Genomic DNA, 14,005 nt, shown 5'->3' on the forward strand with positions numbered 1-14,005 from the left:
TGATTACAATTTTCACAAGGTAAAGCATAGGGTTGTCAAGAGAGCATTATGGACATTCACAGAAGGAAAGTCAGACACTTCTCTAGAAAAGCTACTTAGGAAAACACCGAACTACATAAAAGAAATTACAACTATCCCTAGACATTCTCTTCGCATTAACTTTCCTCCAAATTACATTTCATAAAGTGTTCCCCAAAGAATGGTCCAACGCCATGGTGACTGACCAAGGCATGGAATAATTATTTGGTAATCTCTTTGATTATACTTCCAGTGATATGGATCTCAAAAAGTTCTTAATTCTAATAAAGCATACTTTCTGATCACTACGTGTTAATTTTAGAATGTACACTAGTTCTGCTGAGAGAACCTTCACATCATCACTGCAGAAATTGCATCTGATATAATGAAATATGAAGTTTGTCAAGCACAATTACATGGACAGACAAATAACAAAACAGGAAAAGTACTTCCAAGCTAACAAGACTAACACGTTTCCGCTATACTATCAAATGACCAAATCCATGAATCCCCACTCAACACTAGTAATTTTTAAGGTAAAATGTACCAAAAACAACAAACAAACAAAAGGAATTAGAAGTGAAAAGGCAAATTGGAGATTTAGAGTACCTCAATGAGTTCAATGGAACTCGAATTGAATGGCAAAGTCTCCAAACCGGGAAGAATCCAAGCAAAGCCATCTAAAATTTGTTAAGAAGTGGCAAAAAATACAACAATTTGCAATTCTAGATTCTTGAGATCATTGATGTTGGAAGTAACATCTCTATTAACTCAACAGGAAATATGATATGCTGGCAACCATAAGAAGAAAAGCGATTCACAATGATAAGTAACCAAAAAATTGTACTGCAAAAAGCAACATGAAAAGGTAGTTTTGTTTTAAAGGAAACCAAAAGGTCACCTATAAGTAAAAAACACGGCTAATAATAATATGAATCTTTCTTCCAATTATATATATATATATATATATATATATATATATATATATATATATTGTGTGTGTGTGTATATATAATATGTACATATATATATATATATGCATACATATATACATATATATAGATAGATATACATATACATATACATATACATATATATATATATATATATATATATATATATATATATATATATATATATATATATATATATATATATATATCCTCGTGCAAGGGATTTGAAGTTAGGGCTAGGCAAAAATGAAATGTTGGAAGGCATGCGATAAATAAACAATGTAAGGATATGGAGTATTGGGCGCCAAAAAATGTTACCTTTGTAATTGGGCAAGTCAACCTTTATATGTTTGGAATGAGCAAAAGACTCCAAATTATTTCTTAACCAAATGTACCAGCGATCATATATATATATATATATATATATATATATATATGTGTACATATACATATATATCCTCGTGCAAGGGATCTGAAGTTAGGGCTAGGCAAAAATGAAATGTTGGAAGGCATGCGATAAATAAACAATGTAAGGATATGGAGTATTGGGCGCCAAAAAATGTTACCTTTGTAATTGGGCAAGTCAACCTTTATATGTTTGGAATGAGCAAAAGACTCCAAATTATTTCTTAACCAAATGTACCAGCGATCATTGAGCATCTTGGGGCATAAATGGAACTGAACATATTCCAACTCCTTTGAAGCTTCAATTCCAGGAAACAAGGTGAGGCCACCTGTGTACTCCAAGGATTTTAACTTAGGAGCATCTATTATTACCTCCTCTATTTCGTCGGGAACTTCCAGCACAAAGCTTGTTAGATGCTGAAGAGAAACTTGCAAATTACGGCACTCAGATTGTTTTATCACGAGTTTCTCAAGTAGAGTGAATTGGTTTATATAATGCGTCAGTGGACTATCTTGTTCACCAACAGAATGCAATGTCAAATTCCCGACTGTTGTTGTGGAAGTAATCTCTACTTCACTGTTTCACTTGCTGAAGGAACATAATTCAAGGGATTCAAGATTTTTGGACTCTATTAATATTTTACCACCACAACCAAATGGAGGATCCACTACAAGGAATTTCAGGGTAGGATTTGAAACTAAAATAGTACCTAACTTTGTATCCATAATGTATAATTTTTCGATTCTAGGGCATCGGACAATGAGATCCCCAAAATCATCATCCACAATGCACACACCAAATAGAAATAGTGACCTTAGAGTAAGAAGCATAAAAGATCAATTTGAAATCTCACAGTACTCGATATTTAACTCAACCAAAAGTAGCAGCTATAAATGCAATGTTACACAACTCAAAATCTTTATGATAATTCACTTTTAATCTAAGCAATAATGTTTTAAATGGATTATGGTATGTGTTTCTACTGTCAACTATGCTATTGTGATTAATGGGAAGCTATCACAAGCCTTCCCTGCTAAAAACGGGCTAAGGCAAAGGGATTCTTGGTCCCCTTTCCTTTTTGTGCTATGTATGGAGTATCTAAATAGAGTATTGAAGCCTCTGGGTATTGATCTTGATTTTAACCACCACCTTAAGTGTGCAAAAATGAATATTGTCCAACTTGGGTTTGCGGATGATCTACTCTTGTTTTGTAGGGGTGATGAATTGTCCATATATAAAGTGTATGATTGTTTCCTAAAGTTTTCAGCAGCATCTGGGCTAAGAGCAAACACTAGCAAAAGTTCAATCTATTTTGGAGGGTGGTACGCTCAAATTACACTTATTAATGGCGTAAAGCGGACGTTGTCAAATATAGTAACCCAAACAAGGTTGGGGTCGAATCCCACAGAGAATATGGAGAGAAAAGGATACTAATTGTATGCGATACTATTCTTTAAAGGCTTTAATCCTATTCCAGACAGTTTGAAATAATTGTTGAATAATGTAATTGAATACTTTGACTTGAATTGTACTTAATGCGACAGAGAGACCAAGGTTGTGTTCCCCATTTTGATTAGATATTATGCTTCAGGTTTCAATGTGATATATTTCTAATGGTTGTTCTAAGAGTATGCACTTGATCTCTTAAGGACTTCCTAATGTTTCCTAACAGTTAGGTCGTATTTCCTCTTTATGATTTTTCCAAATGTAAAAGAGTTGAAATCGAAGAGCGACCAATAATGCCAATTTAGACTTGTTCTTATCCCTAAGTCAGTCTATTAAACGAGGGTTAACGCCCCGAGTCATTGTTATTTAATCTTACCAATACTAACTCTCTTTCCCAAGAAAAGTTAATATAATGGCTTAGGCTAATGCTTGCAATCATTACCCATCGCTAACGCACAAAGATAGAATAAATACTAACAACCATTATGCATATATCAATAGTAGAAACCCATTCACATAATACCCATCATGGGATCCACAACCTTAGTATTAAAATTAGCTATTCATCATTTTGGTTAAGAAAGAAAGCTTAAAAGTTAACATAATATACTTACGATGCTAATACAATACGGAATGGAAGTTAAGTTGTTGCTTTAAATGCTCCAACCACTTCAAATATTCAAGACTTAAAGTTAATGCTCCTAAAGAAAAATCAAAATCATGAAATAAAACCCTACTTTAAGTATTTATAGGGCCAAAAATTGTGCCAAGTTTCTGGACAAAAACACCCTTACGCGGCATCGTTACGGACCGTAACACAGGTCACGGTCCGTCCTTCGGTTCGTCCTTTGTCAGCGTGATGTCACGGCCACTACGCGATGGATCGTAACACAAGTTACGATCCGTATCTCCCAGCGGATCATGGCCTTAGTCTTCAGTGGCCAAGGCGTTACGCCATGACGTTACGACCCGTAACCTAAGTTACGGACCGTCCTTCTGGGGTGTAACCTGTGACACTACTTAGGCAACTTTCTGAAAATTTTCCTCAGCTTACGGTATATGTTACGGCTCGTAACCTGAGTTATGGACCGTCCTTTATAGCGGCATGTATCCTCTCTGGTACGGATCACTTTACGGTCCATAACATGAGTTACGGACCGTCCTTTAGCTCCAAGTTGTCCGTTTTTTCAGCATTTCTTATCATTTCCGATCCTTAGCCAACCAACCCTATAAAACACAAAAATAACATAAGAAACGATGTAAAAATACTTAAAAACAAGCAATACTTCTAGTTACAAAGGCATAAAATGTGCCGAAATTCACGGCACATCAACACCCCCAACTTAAGCTTTTTCTTGTGCTCAAGCAACTACAATAAGAATCACTACTAACACACGACATCTAGCAAAATAAGAATGACTACGGTGGTTTTGGCATGTATTTCTAGCACAGACTCTTCAATCCAAGAAAAATATTGGTCTCTTATCTACCTCTTATTTGTGACATAAGACGCACATTTCAGAACAATTGCAATTCACTATGCAACCTCAATTAATGACACAATCATAGTATGAGAGTCTCTATGCACATGAATTTCAATTTCCGGAAAGCCAGTTACTTTGCAATCTACAATCCTTACGCCCTCACATAGAACAAAGAATGTCCCAACACACATTTACAAAATAAATGGGACAGAAGACTAAAGAGACAGAAGGACACTCACACTCACAAAAAAATTTGCATACCATGCGTGACATACCGTACGCTTGCCTTTATTTTCCATGCCTTCAACTTTGAACAGTTCGACTGTGATCACATTAGGACTTTTTAGGCTTGTAACATTGGCTTAGGGACGGGTAGGATGAATATTTGGATAGTGGTGACTCACCCTTCTTGACACATCATTTTGACTTCATTCACCTTTCTTCCTCTTATTTCTGACCCTACAGCTTCAGCGTGGATTTATTTAGAACTTATATATATATATATATATATATATATATATATATACTTTTATATTTATATCCACACTGAATCATGCCCCGCAATACTCACGATCACCCCAACAGGCCTTTGGCCTTATTTTTCGCATCTTTCACTTATCACTCCCAACTTAGGCTTTTAGCCTCATTATCCGTATCTTTCGCTTATCACCCAACTTAGGCTTTTAGCCTCATTTGTCATTCTTCAGTGTCAAGGAGGGACTTGGTGCCAAATGGATTTATTCAGGGAAGGAGGTTAGTTCACGGCTAATCAAAGAAAAAGTCTATAGGCTCAAAATGGGAGACTAGGGATCATTTTCTGTACGGGCTAGGCTTATTTAAGATAAACAGGCTTTTGAGTCAATACAAAGAAAGCCTAAGATCACTTCACAATCAAACTCTCCTTAGAATTCACGCATGACCAACTGATAAGTTGGTATTTTACCAACTTATTTCTTCTTTAATCTTAGATTTTTGCTATGTTTTGATTGAGAAAATAGTGCATTTAATATCGTTTACTTCCATTTTATAGGTTTATGTGATTTAGAAGTGATCGAAAGAAACCAAGTGAAATAAAGTCAAAAAGAGGCCAAATTGGACAAAAACTGCACAGTTTTGCAAAACTGTCAAAAGTGGACAGTTTTGCAAAAACGGGACAGATTTGCAACAAACGGGCAGAACTGCAAATACGAAAATCTGGGGCATATTTTGTCATTGTTTGGACTTGGGAAAATTGGGAAACATAAAAGGAAGACTTGGGGGGAAAACATATCATCTTTTGCCATTTTCTTGGAGGCTAGGGTTTTTCTACACCATTAGAGGAGAAGGTTGAAAGCACTTCAATGAGATATTTCTTAATCCTTTCTTCAATTCCTTGTTTTGTATTGTATATCTAAGTGTGTAGCTTTCTATTCCATTACTTGAATCTTGTTTATGCAAATATTCATATATATGGTTTGGATGAATCTCTCATTTTGCTTATGTATTGAATGATTTTAATTTCTAATGAAGTGGGTTTATTGTTTCTCTATTAACTCTTCATGCTTAAATGTCTCTTAATGGTTGCAAACATTATTTGTGCCTAAGTACTTTTACTTTGCTTGAGAAAGAAAGTGAAAGTTAGGAAAAGAGTTTGATAGCAAGGATTTGGGTCATTAAATCCATCTAATAACTTGAGCTAGAGATAGGATAGTTAACTTGAGGTTGAATTGATTGTGTTTAACATCACACTCTAAGGCTTGAGAAAGCTTAGAGTGAAATTCATTGATTTGGTTGGAAGACTTTCAATGAGATTTTAGAAATCATTATCTATTAACATAAACCCGCTCTTAGTTGTAAAATTGTAAAATACATTGGATCGTTACTAGAGAGTAATTTCCCTTGTATCCATGCTTGTGGCCATTGATCATTTTACTTGCTTTCTAGGTTAGTTTATATTTCCGCATTAGTCATAAATTTCTCAAAAACCCAAAATATCATTTATCGTTTGGCTTTAGCTTAGTTGGTGAAAGTTCCTTACTTTCTTAATCGCCTAGCATATTGTTCCCTGTGGGATCGACCCCGAATCATAGTTGGGTAAATATATTGCATACGACCGTGTACACTTCTCTTTGAGGAGTGGATTTGGACGTTATCACCAACTGGAAAAGTTCTAGATTACAAGCATCATACACAAATAGAAACTAAGAACTCACAACACAATGACATAAGGGTTGTTTAAATACTCTGACTTCACTTCCGTTTGAAGATTTCACACACATGGACACCCTTTATTTGCAATGTCATTAAAAGAATCATACACATCAATATCAACAATTCATTCTTGATGTACATCACAAATTATTTTTCGGAGGGATATCATTGACTTGTAAAAACACTTTTATAAATGCTAGAAACACGGACCACCACCACTTAAGTCATCATTACTTTACTCTTAACTAAACATCCTAAACATGCCAGGTTCAACATAAAAATAACATTCTTCGGGAAAAGAACACATGGCAAAGAACAGCCGAAGAGGGTCCTAACACATACTTAATATCACAATTTAGGATAAAAACAATACCAACAAAAACAAAAACAAAAACAAAAACAATAACAATTGTCCTAAACACGTACTTACTATCACAATTTGGGATAAAATACCAACAAAAATAAAAACAATAACAAACAATATCCGATATACCAAAACAATATCAACAATACCGACAATAACCCACACCCCCAACTTAGAAACATGCATTGCCCTTAAGGCATCTATATAATCCATCAATAGAATGGAGGGCCTCCCTAGAGCGCACTAGGCGCTTGGATCTGCTGCAGCATCATGAGGTTGGGTAACTTCGGAGGTAGGAGCAATGGTGGTATCTAACTGGCCAACACTAGAAGTCCCAGTCTCAGTGGGTGGAGGAGAAGTATGGTGAGCCGGCTCAATGGGATTGGCTGAGCTAGAAGTTGCTCCAGTGGTGGCAGAACCCAACTGGGATTCATGTCGGATCTTCTTCAAAGTTCGCCGCTCCTCCTCCTCATTCTGTGGGCGCAAAGCAGCAAATGGATCAAGACTCTGGATAATGGGCTCGAGGTTTTCATTATCTGGCGTGGCTCTCCTGCGCTTCCCTTTAGCCAAAGAGTGGGTATCCTCTTCCAACTCCTCGTCTTGCTCCTCCTCAACCGTGTCCTCGATCTCATCATCCCCAAGTAGACTCTGAACCGGCTGGTATAAGATCTGTACCAACTCTGTGTGTACTTTCAAAATCTGATCCGTCACAACAGCCACTTCCTGTGCCTTTAATTTCTGCACATCATCCTTTAGGGTCCGCAACTCACTCCGAATAGTGCCCAATTTCACAGCGGGGTGTGTCCTAGTCAGCTTCGTCATTCTATTCTCAATACCATCTATCCAAGAGTGGATCCATAGGTGGTCATCAACCATTTGTTCTTTTATTGGCCGCAACGCTGCATCAATAGCCCTTTTTGTGTACAATTCCAGCTCAGTCATGAGGTGCTTGACCTGCCTATCTGTTCGATCTACTTGCAGGACAACTGCCTTAAAATTCTCCCAGTTGAAAATCATTTTTCTCGCAAGTTCAAGTGGGACTCCCGCTATGGGCTGAGCCAGTGCTGGGCTCGCTCCAGTGGAAGAGGTAGGACCACCCGAAGTAGGTGCGGCTGGAGCTGGTGATAAGTCGTGAAATTACGCGATATTCGATGCTAATTCCTTAAATTTTTGTGACTCTTTAAGAACTTTTGTTGTTACTTTGTGTGTTTTTATGTTGTTTTGTAGGATAAGATGTCCGGAGAGCAAAATGAAGCAAAACGGAGCAAAAATTGAACAAGAAGCACTTTCTGGCAGCATATGCTAGCAACACATGCGTGCAGCATGTTGAACATGCGGTGCAGCATGTTGAACATGCGGTGCAGCATGTTGAACATGCGAAGCAGCATGTTGAACATGCGGTGCAGCATGTTCAACATGCGAACAACATGCTGTGCAGCATGTTGAACATGCGGTGCAGCATGTTGAACATGCGAACCGCATGTTGTGCAGCATGTTGTGCACGAGGGTATTTTTGCCCAGATTTTGTTTCCGTTTTTGGGATGATATAAATACTCTTTTAGGGTTTGTAAAACACATCTTTTGCCATTTTGCAAGCTTGGGGGCTAGGGTTTCCTTCACCTACACCATTGGAGGAGAAGATTGAAGTTCTTAAATGAGATAATTCTTAAACCTTTCTTCAATTCCATGTTTTGTATTGTATATCTAAGTGTGTAGTATTTCATTTCAATACTTGAATCTTGTTTATGAAAATATTCTTGATTAAAGTTTGGATTGAATCTCTTGTTATGCTTATGTATTGAATGATTTTTATTTCTAATGAAGTGGGTTTATTGTTTTTCTATTAACTCTTCATGCTTAAATATCTCCTAATGGTTGCAAACATTATTTGTGCCTAAGCACTTTTACTTTGCTTGAGAAAGAAAGTGAAAGTTAGGAAAAGAGTTTGATAGCAAGGATTTGGGTCATTAAACCCATCTAATAACTTGAGCTAGAGATAGGATAGTTAACTTGAGATTGAATTGATTGTGTTTAACATCAAACTCTAAGGCTTGAGAAAGCTTAGAGTGAAATTCATTGATTTGGTTGAGAAACTTTCAATGAGATTTTAGAAATCATTATCTATTAACATAGACCCACTCTTAGTTGTAAAATTGTAAAATACATTGGATCGTTACTTGAGAGTAATTTCCCTTGTATCCATGCTTGTGGCCATTGATCATTTTACTCGCTTTCTAGGTTAGTTTATATTTTTGCATTAGTGATAATCTTTTCCAAAAACCCAAAATATTATCTATCGTTTGGCTTTAGCTTAGTTGGTGATAATTTCATACTTTCTTAATCGCCTAGCATATTGTTCCCTGTGGGATCGACCCCGACTCATAGTTGGGTAAATATATTGCATACGACCGTGTACACTTTCTCTTTGAGAGTGTATTTTGGACGTTATCAGCTGGCATGGGCTGTGTAGCATAATCAGTCGGTGGAGCCTCAAAATCTGTGGGCTGACCCGCAGCAGTTTCCTCAGCACCCATGATAGCTATGGATAAAACATCTGATCCCGTTGGCCCCTCCGGCACATCAGAAGACGAGGCAGATGGCATTGAACCTTGGCTCAACATATCATTTCTCCCCTTTGTGATGTCATAGATACTCCTGGCGATCACACTGTGATCGATAAAGGGTAGGGGTTCTGGTCCCTCGTGCAAGCATAAGAGCGTAAGCAAATATGGATGAATGAGGGAAGTAGCTAGTTGGGTGGCTCTCTCCTGGAGATCTGCTGCTACCAGTCTTCTAAAGTTGATCTTATACCTCGACATAAGGGCAGCCACAAGAACAGCTCTGTCCGGAGTCAAATAATTATCTTCCTGGGTAGGCCGGATGCGGAAAAGAACAATCTGCCACCAAAACTTTGCCTCTGGCGTGAGGGTGTTTTTTCAAATCCGCGTAGCGGCTGTCAACTTTGGTACTATTGCCCATTCGGGATCTGCCGATCGTGCAATCACTGAGGCCACCCATTTTCTGACGGAGATTGTATCTTTCTGTTCAATTTTTTAGAAAAAATCCCTTTCTTCCGCCGCTGTAGGCGCAATATAATCTTCCCCGAATAGTATTTTATTGATGGCCGTCGGAGAAACATCAATCTTCTTTTTCTGCACTACTACCTCATTCATGGCCGGCACTTGAGTTGCGTGCTGCCCTTTTTTCTGTGCTTTGAATACAGTAACCCCATAAGAAGCGTAGAATTCCCAAACAAGAGTCGGGATATAGGACCCCACAGGGTTTTTCAAAAACTCTAACTTGTGGAAGCGGATAATGTCACGAATGCCCGGATATCCATCGAGACCATCGAAACTGACGTTCCTTTCCTCGAAATTGCTTCTCTTCGGGCCCTGCCCCTCATGCTTTGCCAGCTCACACCCTTTGTTGTACAAGTCTTCAGAGCCCTCCACAGAAAACCGAAGGTCTTGCTCATATATAGCCCTCATCCGAATGTCAGTCTCTCGCCTTTCTTGCTCGCGCTCTTGTTCGCGCTCCTCCGCAGTAGGCTGTCTAATGGGTGGTTGAGGCCGGTGTGGTGCTGTGACAGCCTGCCCAGGTCTATTATGGCTAGACAAACAAAAAGAACTCTCCTCATCAGACGAGGAGGAACTTTCGATGGTGAGGCTAGCCTGGTAGATGCAGCGGGCTTCTTTGTAGTCCTTGTGTCCTTAATTTGATCTTCATCGCGCAACCGTGAAGTTACTTTACCTGCACCATGACCTTTTCCTTTTCCTGCAACCTTGGGTGCAACCTTCTTTCCTTGTCGTGGGTTATCCATACCTGTTGAAGGCAATGATACATGAGAACCTGTTCAACTATACAAATCATTGGTTGAAGTTCAGGACTTCACTTAGTTCATGCACCGTAACACGGTCGACGGACTGTCGATGGTGTTACGGGCCGTAGCTTCAACCGTAACTCAAATTGTTCATTTATAACACAGGAAACGCAACATAATCGACGAACCGTCTTACGCGTTACAGTCCGTAACATATTACCATAATGTGTCCCAAATTTCCAGAAAGTTTTCTGGAAATCATATGCGTTATGGTATGATGTTATGGACCGTCAAACGTGTTACGTGCCGTAACACCTTACCGTAACCTGACCCAAATTTCCAAAAAATTTTGGGGAAATCATCGGTGTTACGGTATGATGTTACCGTCCGTCAACGGTGTTACGGGCCATAATACCTTACCGTTACATCACCCAAATTTCCAGAAAGTTTTCATGGAAATCATCGGTGTTACGATGGGGTGTTACGGTCCGTATCACACGTTATGGCCCGAAACACTGAACGTCAGGCAATCAGTTCACAGATGCAGAGTTTTGCCAAATTTTCCCGTTTAAGCACGAGGCCAAGATTTTTGACTTTATGCTTCTTGGGTATGGTGTAAAACACCAATAGATACCCTCACATACCTCGAATTACTCACACTTCACCCGATTTTACCAAAGTTTTCTTTGAAACCTTTTATCGAACAGTTGGTGGGCAAACCAATTTAATAATTTCACGAATGAACGTTTCAATCGGGATGCCCTCCTACTCGGTGGGAGACAATGTTCTTGTGCCCACGAGTCTCACAAACAGCAACCATACCAATCCCAACCCCCAACCATTGTTAAATCCTGCGCAATTATTCAATGGGGATTCAAAATCATTCAACATATTCAACACATTAATTACAAGGCATTGCATACGAATTTACTCATGAACGATCATAGCAATCTTATCGATAGATAAAAGAAGAAAGAGAGTCAACACATTGTTATACCTGATCGTTGGAGATGCTTGGATGAAACTCGAAATTAAAGCAGGGATGGTGACAAGAGAAAAAAAAATAGCAACTATGGTGAAAGAAATATGAGGGAGAGGGGGAGATGAAGAGAGGGAGAGATGAAGAGAGGAAGAGGGAAGTTATGAGGGAGAGGGGGTTAAAAAATTTCAAAGCACCGGTTGAATTTAAAATGGTAACCATCAGGTGATGTATTTAAACATGCCCAACCGTTACGTTCCATGTTACGAACCGTAACATGAGATACGAGACGTAACTCGCGTTACGGTCAACCAAACGACCCCGTTTTCATTTTTCATTAATGACATGGCACTACAGCCGACGGATTGTAACTCGTGTTACGGTCCGTATTACCTGGCGTAACGGGTGCCAATTTTCCAGTGATTGGTCAGATTTCTGTCAAGGTTACGATTATGTGTTATGGTCCGTAACGTGAGCGACGGTCCGTAACTCAGACCGTAACACTTTTATTCCATCCTTCAGTGATTTCTGGAGGCCGCTACAATTCTCAGAATCCTACCACATCAGCAAACATGAAAAACACAAAAGAAAACAAAGGAAATACAAAAATTTAAACTACTTACAAAGAAGAAAATGTGGGTTGCCTCCCACACAGCGCTTGGTTTAACGTCACGACTCGACGTGATACCTCAATTTCCAGTTCAGGAACCGTATTTCAAACGATACCTATCAACCACCTTACCATCATCAATACACCAATGGTAATGCTTCACTCTTTGTGCATTCATTTTAAAAGTCCGAGTTCCATCCTCGGTTTTCACCTCAATGACACTTCCATTTGGGGAAAGACTTTCGATTTCAAACGGACCTGACCATCGAGACTTTAGCTTGCCCGGAAAGAATTTTAGGCACGAATTGTACAACAAGACCAAGTCATTCGGCTGAAAATCCCTTTTGAGGATCTTCGAGTCATGATAGTATTTCATCCTTTCCTTATACAATGTTGCACTTTCATAGGCATTGTACCTAAATTCATCCATCTCATTGATTTGAAATAACGTCAGCTTTGTTTCTTCATGCCTATCCATGTTCAGCTTCTTCAATGCCCAAAGGGCCTTATGCTCAAGCTCAATAGGCAAATGACATGCCTTCCCAAATACCAACTTATACGGTGAAGTCCCAATAGGCATTTTGAACATCGTGCGATATGCCCATAGAGCATCATCCAACTTTTTGGACCAGTCAGTGTGATTCACATTGACCGTCTTTGCCAAGATGCTTTTTATCTCTCTATTGGAGACTTCAACCTGACCACTCGTCTGAGGATAATATGGAGTGGCAACCCTGTGATGCACGCCATATTTTTCAAGAAGATCAGCAAATGGTTTGTTGTAGAAATGAGAACCACCATCACTAATAATAGCTCTAGGAGTGCCAAATTTAGTAAAGATGTTCTTTTTTAGAAAGGCATTGCCTCTCCTACCATCATTGTTAGGCAAGGCCACCGCCTCCACCCACTTGGAGACATAATCCACCGCAACAAGAATATATTTCAGGCCATATGAGCACACGAAGGGCCCCATAAAATCAATGCCCCATACATCAAAGAGCTCCACCTCAAGCACAAAATTCATCAGTGTTTCATGCTTCCGACTTATTGTGCCCTGGCGTTGGCATTTATCACAAGAACGTGCCAACATATTCGCATCACGATAGATGGCTAGCCAATAGTAGCAACACTCTAGCACCTTGGCTGCAGTTCTATTTCCACTGTGATGTCCACTAACCGGAGAATCATGACAAGCCTTCCAAATATCCATCACCTCAGATTCAGCCACACATCTTCTGATCATATTACCAGCACAAGTCCTGAATATGTAAGGCTCATCCCAATAATACTGTCGGCAATCTCTCAAGAATTTCTTCTTTTGATATGCCTTCAAATCTTCAGGAACAATGCCAGTTACCAAATAATTGGCAATATCGACATACCATGGTGACACATCATTGGAGATTACCAAGACTCTTTCATCCGGAAAAGTGTCATCAATATACAGCTCATCATTCGGTCTCCCTGGTGCTTCAAGTCTGGAGAGATGGTCAGCTACTTGATGTTCTGACCCTTTTCGGTCTTTGACTTCAAAGTGAAATTCTTGTAACAACAGCACCCATCTTATCAACCGAGGCTTAGCATCTTTTTTAGCCATCAAGTATCGCAGGGCAACATGGTCAGTGTGAACCACTACCTTGGCACCCAACAAATAAGCCCGAAACTTTTCAAAGGCATAAACAATAGCAAGTAGTTCCTGCTCCGTTACTGTATAGTTCAGTTGAGCTCCATTTAA

This window comes from Lycium barbarum, chromosome 2 (genome assembly GCF_019175385.1).
Source record: "Lycium barbarum isolate Lr01 chromosome 2, ASM1917538v2, whole genome shotgun sequence".
Lineage (NCBI taxonomy): Eukaryota > Viridiplantae > Streptophyta > Magnoliopsida > Solanales > Solanaceae > Lycium > Lycium barbarum.